Here is a 14,910-nt window from a genome sequence, read left to right on the forward strand (position 1 = left end):
GTATAAGTAAGCGTAATTTATAAATTTATTTCACAAGACATGCAAAACTGGTAACTCCAAGACTATACTTGTGGTGATTTTCATTTTTGTTGTTTGCTTTTAAGCTTGGAGCAGGAGGTTTGTTTGGCTCTTCGAAAACAATATGAGAGATTGAACATAGCATAAATATGAGTTTGGAGTGTATTCAAACAAAACTTTCAGTACAAACCTGATGCATATTTAATGTGATACATGATTATTATTGTGCTCCATTTGTAAACAAGAAAAACGAAATGTCAGAATAATATGCCTTAGATTGTCCTCACTTATAACCTCCAAATCTTGGGACCCTGAAAAGAGCAGGCACAGTGGTCCAGAGCCAGACAATTCCCTACAAGAAGTGCGCTCATAGCCATTGTAATACTAAAAATGACCTCCATTCGTTTAGTACTTACCAAATGCCAACTCCTGTCCCACATACTCAACACACACACACACATACAGGCATGTATGCACTCATACCTACCTCATTCTCTTTTAATAATAGTGCAGTGAGACAGATTGCTACAATTTTTGATGAAAAAATTCGAAGCTGAAGACTTGAAAGACTTTAAGTTAATAGCAATATGAAGTAATGGAAAGAACCTGAGCTTTGGAATCAGATAAACTCAGTTTCAATTCATGGTTCAGCACTTACTGACTGTGTAATTTTGGGAAAACGTCTTAGACTTTCTGCATCCCAAGTTCTTAATGCATAACATAAAGATACTACTATGTCCCTGTTGTGAGGACGCATTGAGATATGTATGCCTTCCAAACTCCATACACAGAGTGCAGGTTAGTAGTAAACAGAATATGGGTTGAGAAGGGAGAGCTAATACTTAACGTAGGTATAGAATGTTTAATAAGGTCGATTATAAATATGTGGAAATGGATAGAGTTGATGTTAACACATAATGAGAATAAATAACACTGATGATTTATAAATGTGATTGTGGCTGAAAGGGGTAGGCTAGGGAGGCTAATATTAACTGAAATACAGCTAGTGGATGAACGAGGTACTATATAATATAGTGATTTTGGTGGTTCATGAGGATTGTGGTTAATAATACAAATACAAGAATGTTCCTCTATTACAAGGTGTCAAGAATATGGTAATACATTGAAAAACTATAGCCAATAGTTAACAGTAATATTGTAATATTTTTGTAGCAAAGGCAAAGAAGGTACTATATCAATGCTAAAGGTAAAAAAATTATGGGGTTTAGTTTTATGAGATGAGAATATGACCAAGCACTTAAAAATTTTTATCCATTAACAAGGAGACCTTGGTCATGTTATTTAACTGAATTGTGCTCATTCTTTTGGAATACTGGAGAAACAACTGAGTTTGTGTTAGGATTAAATAAGATAAATGTGCCTGTAGATAATCTTTTAAGTAATGCTTCAATAATTTAAACTAGCTTATATATCTTATTTTAATTTTGAAGTTGAAACAAAGTTTTAAAAAATTGAATTTTCATTCAAGGCTCTTGTGAACATTCATCAAAATTGAGGAGCCTCAGTTAGTCCTTATGATGGCTTTATATGATTTAGGGAAATGTATACTCTTCAGGCAGACACTCTGAGCAAGGCAGGTTGGTGAGCAAATGGACCTTTAGTGTGAGACGGAAATTGCATTAGAGCACCCCAAGACCACACCTAGGTTAGGTGATTCAGTTTAGAAAGACTCACAGGGCTCTCAGCATGTAGTCATACTCATGGCTATTACTTATTAGGGCAAAAGAATGCAAAGCAAAATCAGCAAAGGGAAAAGGCTCATAGAGAAAATCCAGAGGACAGTAGGAACAAGCTCCCAAGAGATCTTTCCCAGTGGAGTCACACCAGGAGCACTTAATTTCCCCAGCAATGGGCTGTGGCAACATGTGCAAATGTTGTCTTCCAGTAATGCCCATTAGAAACTGAATGCCCAGGGTTTGTATCCAGGGACAGTCATGTAGGTACACTCTGCCTAGTAAATAACAAAATTCCAGACACCCAAAGGAAGGCAAGTGTTCAGCATACACATGATTGTCTGCATAAACGCTTTAGGCACAGTGAGGAGCTCTTCTCAGGGAGCCTTCCTAAAATCCATATTCTCAGACTAGCCAATGGCCAAATTTGCAAACAGGTCTTTCTAAGAATAGTAGTCTCAGGCCAGCCCTGACCATATTAACTCTCGTTAATATGCTCTTAGTATATGTGTAGCAGATTGAATTATGTATATCAAATGATGTGCGTTCTTAATCTTATTCAGTATTCCATGGGTGTGAGTCCATAGTAAAAAGAATTTTTTGAAGATGTTGGTATTAGTTAAAATGTGTCCCAACTGAATGAGGGTGGGTTTTCATCTGGATTACTAGGGGCCTTATAAAGAGCCATAAGGTGACTGAAAACTCTAAGAGCAAAGAAAGGAGAATACATAGCATATGATAGGAAAGCCAAGGAACTCTAAGGATTGCTGGCAGCCAGGGCCAGAATGCTACAATCTTTGTGGAGAAAGTAAGCCTTTCGGATATCTTGATGTTGTACTTCTAGTCTCTAAAACTGTGAGCCAATAAATGCTTGTAGTTTAAGTCAATCCATTGTGTGGTGTCTATGATAGACGCTTAGGCAAACTAAGACAATATGTTAACTCTTTATCTGCACATAAAGAACTTCTTTTCTTGGGGCGGACATAGTCTTTGCCAGGGCACAAGAACTGGAGCACAAACGATATGGACCTTTGCTCCTATCTGTTCTCTTGGCCAGGTATTTTGGGCAATGAATGAACTGCCCAGCTGTACATGGCTGCTCTGCATTGTGCAGTCTATGCTACAGTGGAGACTCAGATCCCTTCGCTCTCTGGCTCTTAAATGTTGACTATTCTGACTTTTCTAACTGAACCAATTTTCCCTCTCTGGAGCAGTTTTTTTCCAATTACAGCAGGTTTGATGACTACGTATTACAAGAGCCTTGCAGGCCTTCTGTATTGGTTTCCGCCTATTTAGTGCTGATTCAAAGACCCTGAATTTATCTTATTTTTGGAATTCCACAGCCCTTTAGTAACTATTATTTTACTCTGTGTCTCGTTTTAATCTTCATTTTGTTTTTCTCTAGTCAAAAGCTCCTTGAAGTATTTAGGAATATTATTGGGTAATTGAGGCTCAGCATGTTTAAGTAATCATGTCAGGAGAATTTGTTGGAAAGATTTGGACCAGAACACATATTTGCTGTCTTTTGAGTCAGCATCCTTCCTGTTAAATCAACTTAAATGTCCTAAAAGTAACTTTGTGGAAAAGAGTCACCAAAGGTAGGCAATTGCAGGCCAAGTACAGACAGTCCTTGCTTTTCTGAGACTGTGTAGGAGTAGGCATTAGCTAGCCCAGTAGAGTTCTGACCAAGGGGTTGCTGCCATGGGGGAGTTTTGGAGGCCAGTGTTAGACTAGTCATGTGGGCCAGCTACTCTAGGGTGGTTGGAAGCTAACAGCATCTAGGGATAAGAGTGAAGCAGTACAAAAGAGCAAGACCAAGGAAGCCATATCTAGTCACCAAGTCACAAGTTCATGAATGAGACCCTGGTAAGAGGACCACTAAATGTATCAGGGGATAGAGATTTTCAAGAGTCAAGTAGCAAGTGAGGGGTATGTCCATTACAAGGACAGAGATCCAATGATTTTGTTAACAAACAGGTTTGGATGTCCACTTTTCTTACTGATCCCTGCCTATTATAATCCACCTTTTTTCCCTTTTATCTGGATATAATCTGCCTAGGAAGTCAGTGGTTTGTCTGTTTAGAGCCATGGTTTGCCATGCACAAGGCTTAACTCATTCAGGTTTCAGTCACTATCTCACAAATGTTGAAATAAACGTTTGGGCAGGAGAGTTAGTTTTATAGAGACATCCCACCATAAAAGATATTTAGCATTCAATAAAGCTTGCAGTCCTTTGCCTTAATGCTGTGCCTTAATTTATTGATTCAGGTCTCATTGGCAATCTGAGACACGGGTTCCATGATCTATGCACTTAATAAACCTTTAAATAATGAAACAGGATATACTTGAAGGGCCAGCTGTCTTTGTTACTATTTTATGCCTGCACTTTTATGCACTTGATGATCAGGACTCAGACTGGCCCTTGGCAACACTGCACAGACTGTAAAGGTCTTTCCAGCCTTCTTCTGTCTTCTGCTTTTCGCCGCCCTTGTTACATGTAAATTCTCTCTCCAGCTCTGTGATGCTCTGATGCTGCCATCAAATGTTCTTGCAATTTAGGGTCAGCCTCCTCCCCCACGGTTTTGCCTTCCTCAGAGTCCTCCCATGTACCAGATCAAGGGTTAACAATATTTTGTAGTCATATGTTGAATTTTTGAATTTTCATTTCCTATAAAGAAAGATCCAATCTATTAACTTGTGTATTTGAACCAATCTCAGGGTAGGGTGAGTGGGAGTGGTGGCCTGGAAGGGGAGAAGACTGACATAACAGCACCTGCTGCCCAGATAAACTTCTGTACACATAATCAGACCCTAAACTCCCTCTTCATTTCTGAAGAATGGAAAGCCTGCACTCTCTCCTTCACATACTTCATAGGAGGTATGTTGATCTTACAAATTCTGTCCCATTTCTAGTGAGTTCTGAACGTTCATTTACTCTCTTATCTAAGTGTTGTAGATGGAAAGGACACAAAGTGTTATTGGGTAATTTAAGTTTAAACTGATTCAGTAACCAGACCAAGGTAGTTTGTTGGAAAGGTAGGAAGGACCATAGTCTTCACAAACCCTGAGAATGGTCCTGAGTTCTATGTTTGCCAGGTAGAGACATCCATGGCAAGTAGAGCCAAAATGCCAGCCACCACAAGAGCTGTGAGCAAGCGCTGGCAGGATGATGGAGCCATCACCATGAGGAAGATACCAGTGGTGGGTGGTGTTCCTGGTCATGGGGTGTTTTTAATTTGATGACTCCATGTTATCTGGAGGCATTTGTCTTTCTTCCAAAATACAAATCCCTAAGGTGGGTCAAATATAAAGATGAGTCCCTCTTGCTAGGTCTTCTAGAAGGGACAAATGTGCCTTGGGAATGATAGGTCTTGGTGAAATCCATGTTTCTATACTGGAAGCAGAAAATAGGACGATGGAAAGACAAGGTCTGGTCTGAAGAATGGACTACTGCTCTTGTTTTTGTGGATGATTGAAGCTGAGGAGAGAAACAAATTGTAACTCAAAGGAGAAGACACGTTGTCTACGTGTGCATGTATGTGTATGTATGATGAGAAGGACCTTGGGTTGAAATGGGCTACAGCTAGGTACGAACTGTGTCTGCCTCCATGAAACTGACCCATATGTGAGTCTTAAATCTTGTACTTTATGAGTATAAGAAACTGCAGCCTATTCATGCAAAAATCCCCCTTACATATTTCTCCACGTTGCCCTCACCAATCCATTCCCTTTCTGAGTTCACTAGTGTTTGAGCCTCTTGTTTGCCCATCTCATCCTTGCAGTCAGCGAATCCTATGTACACTTAATGGGTGTCGTCCCTGCCAGACATTAGGAATATGCAGTGAACAAGGGAGTCGCTGTTAAGCCCCGCGGCCCTTCTTTCAGTCCACTCCGATAGTCACCAAACTTGAGTGGAAAAATACTTTCCCTTCTCTGACATGTGCTTTCAGTTTCTTACTGGAGCATAGGCTGTAACATTGTGCTTTTGTTTGATTTGATTTGACTTTTTCATAGATATCTTCAAAGAGTGTCACTACACCAACCCCAAACTGCTATTCTTGGGCCTGATGTGTGGGGTCTTTTCCCTCAGGGAAGAATCCCCTTCAGAGTGCACTGATTAGGGGCATTACCCAGGCCTGTGAGCTAGTCATGAACCCCCAAATTTCCAGCTACTGTCCATCTAATGAAGCTCTTAGACTTCTATGCAAATAGCAGCAGCTCTCGTAAATGGCTGTGATTATTCTGGAACTCTCCAAGCACAAGTTTTCACTGACCCTTGCTAAGTGATTTGGCTTGCAGGGCATGTAAGTGAAGTGATGTGCTTATCTTTCATGAATTATGTATGATCTTTGAGGAGGCAAAGCACACCTGAAACAATAGGAGACTAATAGGATAACCAGGTGGTTTAAATGAACAGTGTCATTTAATACTTGCTTGAAGGAGTCATGTCCATCACCAACACAGCAAGCATAGAAATGTTCACCAAATTCAGGGGGAAAAAAACCCTAACATGAATAGTGGTAGGGCAAGGTCAGAAAAGACAGGTGTAGAAAGAGAGAGGATAGAGGAGGCAATGGTGATGCCAAATAGCTTACAGCTTGAGAAAGGAAAATCTAAGACATATGATAGTGATAACTTAACTTACCCTCAACTCTGTAACATATTTATGTGAATGATCTCATTTGATTTCTACAAAACCCCCGAGATAGAACTATGACTTTTCTTAACCTCATGTTTCCCAGAATACAGAGTTTGAGAAGCTTTATCGGCCATCATTTTATTAGTGAATACCCGCCCAGGGAGCAAGAGTGAGGGTGCTCGAAAATGAAACAGAGAAGCAGGAAGAGCCAAGGCGAAGATGCATTATCAGGTGGCCTCGGCCAAGTGTTATGGATTGCTTCATCAACAATTTAGCTCCCCCCAAGATGTGTCTTCTGTGTTTCAGAACATTTTTTCAGGGATGAATTTATCTCATGTCTCCCCTTGACGAAAGATTGTCCCATGGGCCTTAGCTTCGTCCACAGCCCTCGTTTCTGTTACTCTGCACTTGGGCCCTGGCAGTGAGGAGGGAGATGGGAGGCGAGAGACCCACTCTGTGGATGGGAGACAGGGTGCTATTAGGCTGTGAGAAAACTGAGGCTCAGCTTATGTCCACGGTTAAAGAGCTAGTAAGTGATAGAGGGGGAAATTGAAAGACAGAGCTTCCTACTATTTCCAAACTCCTAAGTATGAATTACTAGTAAAAGTTATCTTGAAAACTTTCAGAAATTGCCCTAAAAGGTGATACAGGATAAAAATTCAAAGAACATCAAAAGTACTCTTAAGAAACCATGGATGAGGAACCCTTCTTAGGTTTCCACAAGACACTGGGAAGGAGATGGCTTGTGCCTAATCTGGAGAGCCTTCAGCTAGCACATCCGTGCCCTTCCATCTCACATGGCTTTGATGCCCTGGCCCCTCAGATACACTAGAGGTCTGGAGACTGCATGCTGGTGCTTTCTTATATGCCCCCGACCACATGTGGGAAGAAAGAGGGCAGCACTTATGCTTGTTTAGCCCGTGTTTTGTGCCAGAGGCTATGCTAAGTATTGCACATGAGCAACCCTGCCAGCCAGGCAATATATCCATTTTTGGAAATGATGAAATAGAAGCTCGGATAGGTTTAGAGAGTCCCTATGAGATATATATATAAGCTTTATATTTTGATTCTGGTCTTTGTGTTTTTAAAATTATTTATGCCTTCCATATTGCTATTGTAAAGGAGAGGTTATAAATCTGGTTGAGCAGAGGAATAATTTAGGAAGTGTGTTAAAAATACAGATCCATAAGCCGCACCTCAAACCTGCTGAGTTGGACCTGAATTGGTAGCTAGAACACCAGATGTCTTCAATGTGGCCATACCTTCGCAGGGGATCTGATGGGCTGACATCCAAAAGAGAGGCTGAAAGGAACAAATGTGCTGCTAAACGGCAAGAAATATATATGCACTATTCAAAAGAAGGATGGGAAGGAAAGATAGTTCTGCTCTGCTTTGTGCAGAAGATACCATCTCCAAAGAGGTTCTTTCAATTCTGGGTAGTTTACTTTAAGTGCCAGGTTAGTCCAGAATAACTCTCCTGGGGATTAGGGACTGTGTCCACTGACAAAACCAGACATAGTCCAAGGGGCTGGCATGGGGGAAGGCACACCCCACTCACTCAAATTTAAACAAAGAGAGAAACAAATACAAAATATTTCATCAAAGCTCAGTCTCTGTGTTCCTGGAAGCAAGGAATATCCATGTCCAGAAGAGGAGCTAGAACAAGACATGGGTGCCCTGCCGAATCCCTGCCCAGCATCATCAGTAACAGCTCAGCCTGCATCTGAGCTTTGGTTCTTCCTCCATTTACCAACCCTCCCCCCCAGAACCATCACACCCCTCCCACACAACCAGCTATTTTTTTAGAAGGGCAGCTATTTTCCAACATTCAACACTGAGTGATCATAATCAGCTACAATTTCCCAGGCCACACAATTGCACTACTTGTGAAGCCTCGGGTGTAATTATGAAGGCTGCCCTGGCACCCGCTGCCTGCACTGTATTTAACGGGGAGGGCTGGTCTTTTATTCGCTATTAAATGTTTTGAAAGGAGACCTGTAGGCATGACAAGGTTCAGGCACCAAGCAGAAATGGGAATTGGAGTGTCCCTGCTTTGATAGGCATGCACAGGTCTTAATTATCTACTCATACAGGATTTAAAAGCTTTCATATTTTACTGTAAAAAGCAGAGCTTGATGACAACTTGACGCCATGTGCACAAAAAGTAATGAAATTTGCGGAGAACCTGTCACTGTCACTTCTCTCCCTTATTTTTGTCACTTCTCACACTTATTTTTCCTTTTGTAATATTTACTTTTCCCATTCTATTTATTCATAGAAAATACCCAGAAAATATGAATAATACACAGATGCATAAAAATGAACAAATTATGATCACGCATCGCAGAGAAAACTTCTAACATACATAGTTTGCATCCAGTCTCTTTTTGATGCATACATACACAATGATTAAGATTTCATTATAATAGTTTTATATTCTTATTTTTTGTTTTTATTATGAATATAATAAATTCATGCCATTAAATGCAGTTTTAAAAACACTTTTTCTAATGGTTCTGTAATATTTTTTCATATAGTCACTTCCTAATTTCTTTAATTTTATTTTCCTGTTGTTGGACATTGAAATTATCTGCAATTACTTGCTATTAACTCTGCCTATATAGCAATAAATGAACCAGATGTATTCAGGACAGCATAGGGTAACGAAATGTGCATTGGCTTTGGGTGCAGAAAAACTGTGGGTTGAATATCAGTTCTACCACTAGTATTAAGAACCCAGGTGAGTCATTTAAAAGTTTTCGCATGTGTAAAATGGTGCTAATGCTAACTGCCTTGGTCACTTTTCCAATATTTCTCTCGCTCCATTCCCTAGTACAAACCAACTGTGACAGATACTCTTCCTTCACACCCTTGCTCTTCCTTGCTCTTCTAAATTTCAAGCTCAAATCCAAATCCTTTACCAACTTCTGTTTCCACTTGTTTTGCTTCTGATCTGGCCCTTCTTTTGCCCTGCATGGACTCCACAGCAGGGTACACTGATCAACTACGCCTTTCAGCCATGGCTTTTCATGGCCCTGCTCGGTGAACGCTATGCCCTCTTCCAGGAACACTCTCCCTCATGCTCCCAGCTCCCTGTTTGTCAGTTCCTTGTCATGCCTGAGAAGTCACCTCCAGCCTCATCCCCTCTGGGAGGATTTCCCACACCTAATCCACAGAGGAGACAAGTGATTCTCCTTGATGATTCTGTGGCCTCTTTCTCTAAGTGAGAGGTTTTGTCCTAAACTTTTTGAATTTGCATGTTTTGTGAGTTTTTGCCATCATCTCTGGCAAAATTTCAATCACACATCATTAGCCTTCTCTTACCTTTCTCTTTGCTCAACCTCTGGGTTGTTCCTCTAGTTGTACGTGGTGAGATGATTAGTTTACTTAAATGTGAGCCTACCCTAAACTGGTATAGTCTATTGAGGAAGTGTGAACGAATTTGGGAAATGTAGTCCCTAATATCAGAAAGGAAAAAAAAAAATCTCAGAATGTGTGCCTACGAAAGGCAAAGAAGTTGGTAAGTTGGGGGCAAAGAAAAAGTCAGAATTCAAATCCTGACTCAGTCTCTTCCCAGATGCATGGGCTTGCGCAAGCTGCTAACTACTCTGAGACAGGTTTCTTGATTATTAACAGGAAATTAATAATCACTAATACTTACAGCTGTGCTGATTAAATGAATGACATTTAGTAATCACTTAATAAATAACTTTGATTATCATTAAAATTACTTTTAACAAAGCAGAGGCGGGTTTCAGAGCATTTATCTTCAAATCTCCAGCACTTAGCACAATTTCTGGCACCGATTCATCTCCCAGAAAAAAAATATTGAATTGAATTTTAGGTCGAATAAATTTTTAAAGGCTTTGATATTTTATTTTCAAGCATTCAATCTATTATAGATGTACATATTAGCATATTCATATGATAATGAAATTGTTGGAGGAAGAGAAGACCATTAAGTTATGCACATTAAATTAGTTGAAAGGACATAAAAGATTATGTTGCCTGGGTTAGATTTAATCTTTTAGAGAGGGAAACAGAACCAAAGAGGCGCATTAATGCTAGGACATGGAGTTTGAGAGGGACAGAGTTGGGATTAGAGGCCGGGCCCCAACCTTTTCCTCCCCTCATGCATGTCGTGTTCCTTCATACCTCACCAGACCACCTCACTTTGCCTCATCAACAGATCTTTGTGCCTTGCCAAATCCCACTTATTTATCTAGGATAAAAGTAAATTTCAATTCACATAAAGCATTGATCAAAGTTTCAAACAGCCTCTAGATTTCTCTCACTATTATTGCTGTATTTCTCCCCCACATTCCTTAAATCTGGTCTTCTTTACAAAGAACTCTTTTATAGAAACAACTCCTTGGTAGATTTTTATGTTATCTTCAAGCTGCAGCATAGATCTGTCTGAAACATCTGAGATTCAATCCCGGGGGCAGGAAGAACTTGTAGTCACACATCTGATTAACCTCTAATTGTCTGTTGTGACTGCCTTACAGTTCGATAGTCGCTTGATTTTTATTATCCCTCTAATTAGTGTGGTTCAAGTGGCTTTTTATGTCAGATTTTATTATATCAGTTTGCTTACACATTTCCAGGACGCTCTGGGGAGTTCCAATGTATTGGAAATGCCAGAGTGCTTTTTTTCTCTCAAGCGAGAGAGATAAATAGATTTTGTTTGCTTTTTCTCTTCTGGGGAAAAAAAGGGTGTTTTGACCAATTTCTCCCACTAGGGTGTAGAATTAGTCTATGAAATTCCTTAATGATGGCAAAAGCCTGTATATTAATGGAGCATAAATTATCAACGCAGCCAGTCAACTCTTACCAGTTTTCTAGCCTACCAGTCAGCATATTGACACACTTCAAATTCTGAAATAAGGGAAACAATGGAAGACATCCTCCCATTGCTGCAATTTGGGGCAAACTGAAAATATGGACAGGGCTTGCTTTGGCAGCACAGATACTAAACTTGGAACCACACAGAGGAGATTAGCATGGCCCCTGCACAGGGATGACATGCAAATTTGTGAGGCGTTCCATATTTTTGTGGTCTTTGGCAAGGTGACAGGGGGTATGAATATTGTAGAAGCAGTGGAGCACTTCAGGGCCGGGAATGGCGAGACCAGCAAGATCATCACCGCCAGCTGCCGACAAGGCTCATGCGTTCGATTTATGCTTTGTCTTAACCAGCAAACCATCCCCTCTGTAGTTCAGGAGAGCACCCGCCAAGCCTAGTCTGCTCTCAGCATCCTCTAATCTTTGTGCTTTTGTTGCAGTTCTTTGGATTCCACATCCTCCTTCTCTTCCAAGGGTAGCTGGATTGCAGTTAAGTTTATGATTATGAAATAAAAACTTTAGCAACCCTAAAAGTCTGGACAAATTTGTAGGTCAGGTATTATGGCCAAACAAATATAATTTATTACTGACATCTATGGATTGCTGTTAATTGAATGTCCACCTATAACGTGATGGCTAAGATTTAAAATCATCAATTAGAAGTGAAAATCTCATTCCCAACCTTTGATCCCTCTCTTTCTCTTTCTCTTATTGTTGCTTGCCTCTTTCATTTCCCAATGAAGAATGAGCGTCTTTTCAATCATATTATTTTCATTTGCATATATTAGTGTTATTGTTTCACAAACATTCTAAATTACTGAAAAGTAGCACAAACACAATTTAATTCTATTCATCTACTGTGTAACAGGATGATTATCTCCAGCATGGGCTATGATTATAGTTTCCCTTAGCCTCCCTGAATTCTTGCTTTATTTTCTTTGTCTCTATTCCCTGGGTTTTAAAAGAAGATTAGGTGATTTGATTTATTTCTAGATTTCTCTCTCTCTCCAGTTTTCACTTACTCTTATCCTCGCTCTCACTGTATTTGAGGGGTATAAAAGGGCTAGTGCTTAACACAGTCCTCAATTTATCACCAGTAGTTAAAATGTTCAGTGACAATTGCCTTCTGTATGAAAACAATGGCAAGACATAGCATGAACGTGCTGGGGCATGCTATCTGATGGGCCGAAGAGGAGGCAAGAGGAATGGGCTTCATTCCTTTGATTTACTGTATAGCATTGGCACACCATGCCTCTTGCCCTCTCAGTGTCTTATTCTTTTCACCTGGGAAACAAAGATAATTGTATTTGTAGGAAGGGAGAAAAGAAGGCATGTCATAAGTTACTTTGGATAGAAATCATTTGCAAAAATTCCAAGATTATTCTGAAATATAATTCATCCCACATTTATTGAGCACCTTCTATATTCTAGGGATTGTTCTAGGCACCAGGGATACAAAGATGAGTTTGACATCATTTTGGTGCTTATTATCTGGCAAGGAGGTAGCTACATAATGGTAATCATTATACAATATGATTAACTTTAATATTGATGAATGCACATAGGAGAACAGGATTCACATGTATTTGAAATATTTTTGGAACTGTTGTCTCATCATAAATCTAAGTCAATTATATTCATAAAAGCAGTGTGTCTACTGATCTGAAAAAAAGATATAGAGAATTAGAAAATAGCAGATTGAATATTGTTGTCAACTCTTTTCTTCCTATTCTGGAAGAATTATACAATAACTGTCTTTTCCTTGTAATTTCATAGGGTTCCCATTAAATTTCACAAAGTGTACATCCCTCATAGATTGATTGGCTTTTGCAAGGTGACTTGCATTACCCATTGGAATACAGGCAGTAGAGACATTGCCAGTTCTGAGCTGAGCCTTGACGATAGATGGGAAATTTCTGCCAGACCTTTTTGATATGAGAAGAACATGCCCCAGGTTGTTATTGCTCCTTAACATAGGTTCAGAACAAAGAAGCATGGAGCAGACTGAACTCTACCAAAAGCCTTGATCCAGTTCAGCCCAGCTGGTCCCAATTTAGACCAGCTGATCCTCAGACAGATCTATAAGTGTGAAATAAGCGCCATTCATGTAAGGGGACTGTTTACTACACAGGATTATCATGGATAAGCAACTCTCACATGAAATTATTGGTTAAGGAAATGGTCATCGGTGAGTAATAAAGCCATAAGATGAAAGTCTGATGGAGAACTGAGTGTTTACATGGTACCAGATTATGACTCCAATGATTCCTTGCTGGATACAAAAGAACACATATAACTTTTCAATGGCAAGGTAAGACTTTTACCACTTTCAATCAGGGCATCATTAGTTATGGAACAACCAGATGCCATAATTCATCACATCAGGCAACATATAGTGACCTATATAGTTCTTTTGCCAGAGTTTAACCTGAATTTAATAAACCCCTAGATCCAACGTCCTCTTTAGAGGAAATATGGGAAGTAGAGGTAAAATTGAAACAATAGCATGAGTTAATCAAAAAAAATTCAAGAAACAAGATATTATATACCACAATTTTCCAATCTCTTCACTAAGCCACTGTTACAAAAAGAGTATAACCATGAAATGTAGTGGGTGGTTCTAGAATAGATGCTGGTTTTATAAGCTAGCTCTAAAAGACATTTGAGGACACTTGGAGAAATTTAAATATAGAATTGTTATTCTTATTCTGGAATTATTATTAATTTTCTTTAGTTTAATAATGATATTGTAGTTATATAAAACATGCCCTATTTTTAGAAATATATAAAGGATTATGGATGTATTTATTTCATATGGAAGTGATCAACTTGAAATGACTTCAAAAAACAGAGGTTACAATATGGCAAAACATTGTTCCTTTTAAATTTGAGAAATGATATAAGATGTTTATTGTTTTATTCTTTCTAAACTTTTGTATGTGTGAAAAATTTCAAAATGAATACACTAATATCATGGACTTAGGGCTCAGGGTGAAATCATTTCGGATAACACTCTCTATGATATGTGGTCCAAAGTTTTGTGCTGTTTTTAGAGTTCTCCAGTTATTTTACCTATTTAAAATCTGTATCCAGAAGAGGTCAGTAAGCAACATAAAGATAAATACCAAGTTTCATACTTTGTTTCAGTGTCTCAGAACACTTAGTAGATACTTGTGTAAATACATTAGCCATTTCATTAAAGATGATAAGAAATTCTTTTCATTATTTGATATTACATTATATGGCTGTATATTGTTCTCCCTTTTGTCCTAATCAGTAGAAGCATAGAGTATGGTTGTGTGGCTTCTTGTCCTATGCATTAGTTGATTAAATCGATCCGAGCTGTGCCCACATGAATCACTAGTGAAACCAGTTGATCAACTGGTGAGAACTAATTAAATAGTAACTGCAGCTCTTCTAGATTTACTCTGCATGCCAAATAATACATAGGGCAAAGTGTCAGGCTGTGTGCCTGAACACCAAAAGGATCTGCACAACTTCTTTCTCTAGATCTCTAGGAGGGGTCACAGATGTCTTTCCCTCCCCATATAATAAGCTTTATTTATAGAGAAGTTTTAGACTGCATAAAAGTTACATTGAAAGTATAAGGGATTCCCATATACCCCACCCCCAACCCTCCCAATTTTTTTCTATTTATAACATCTTACATTATTGTGATACATTTGTAGCACTTGGTAAACAAATATTGTTACT

The 14,910-nt window shown here is 39.2% G+C and overlaps 1 protein-coding gene and 1 non-coding gene across 2 annotated transcripts in view; both read left to right on the plus strand.

Moving 5' to 3' along the window:
* The window catches only part of DPP10 (dipeptidyl peptidase like 10), a 1,447,377-nt gene that overhangs the window by 155,073 nt on the left and 1,277,394 nt on the right, over positions 1 to 14,910 (plus strand). The window lies entirely within an intron of this gene.
* LOC111764029 (U6 spliceosomal RNA) lies at positions 11,304 to 11,406 on the plus strand. Its single transcript, XR_002796743.1, has one exon. It is a non-coding gene; the product is annotated as a U6 spliceosomal RNA (small nuclear RNA).

Source organism: Dasypus novemcinctus, chromosome 7, assembly GCF_030445035.2.
Source record: "Dasypus novemcinctus isolate mDasNov1 chromosome 7, mDasNov1.1.hap2, whole genome shotgun sequence".
Lineage (NCBI taxonomy): Eukaryota > Metazoa > Chordata > Mammalia > Cingulata > Dasypodidae > Dasypus > Dasypus novemcinctus.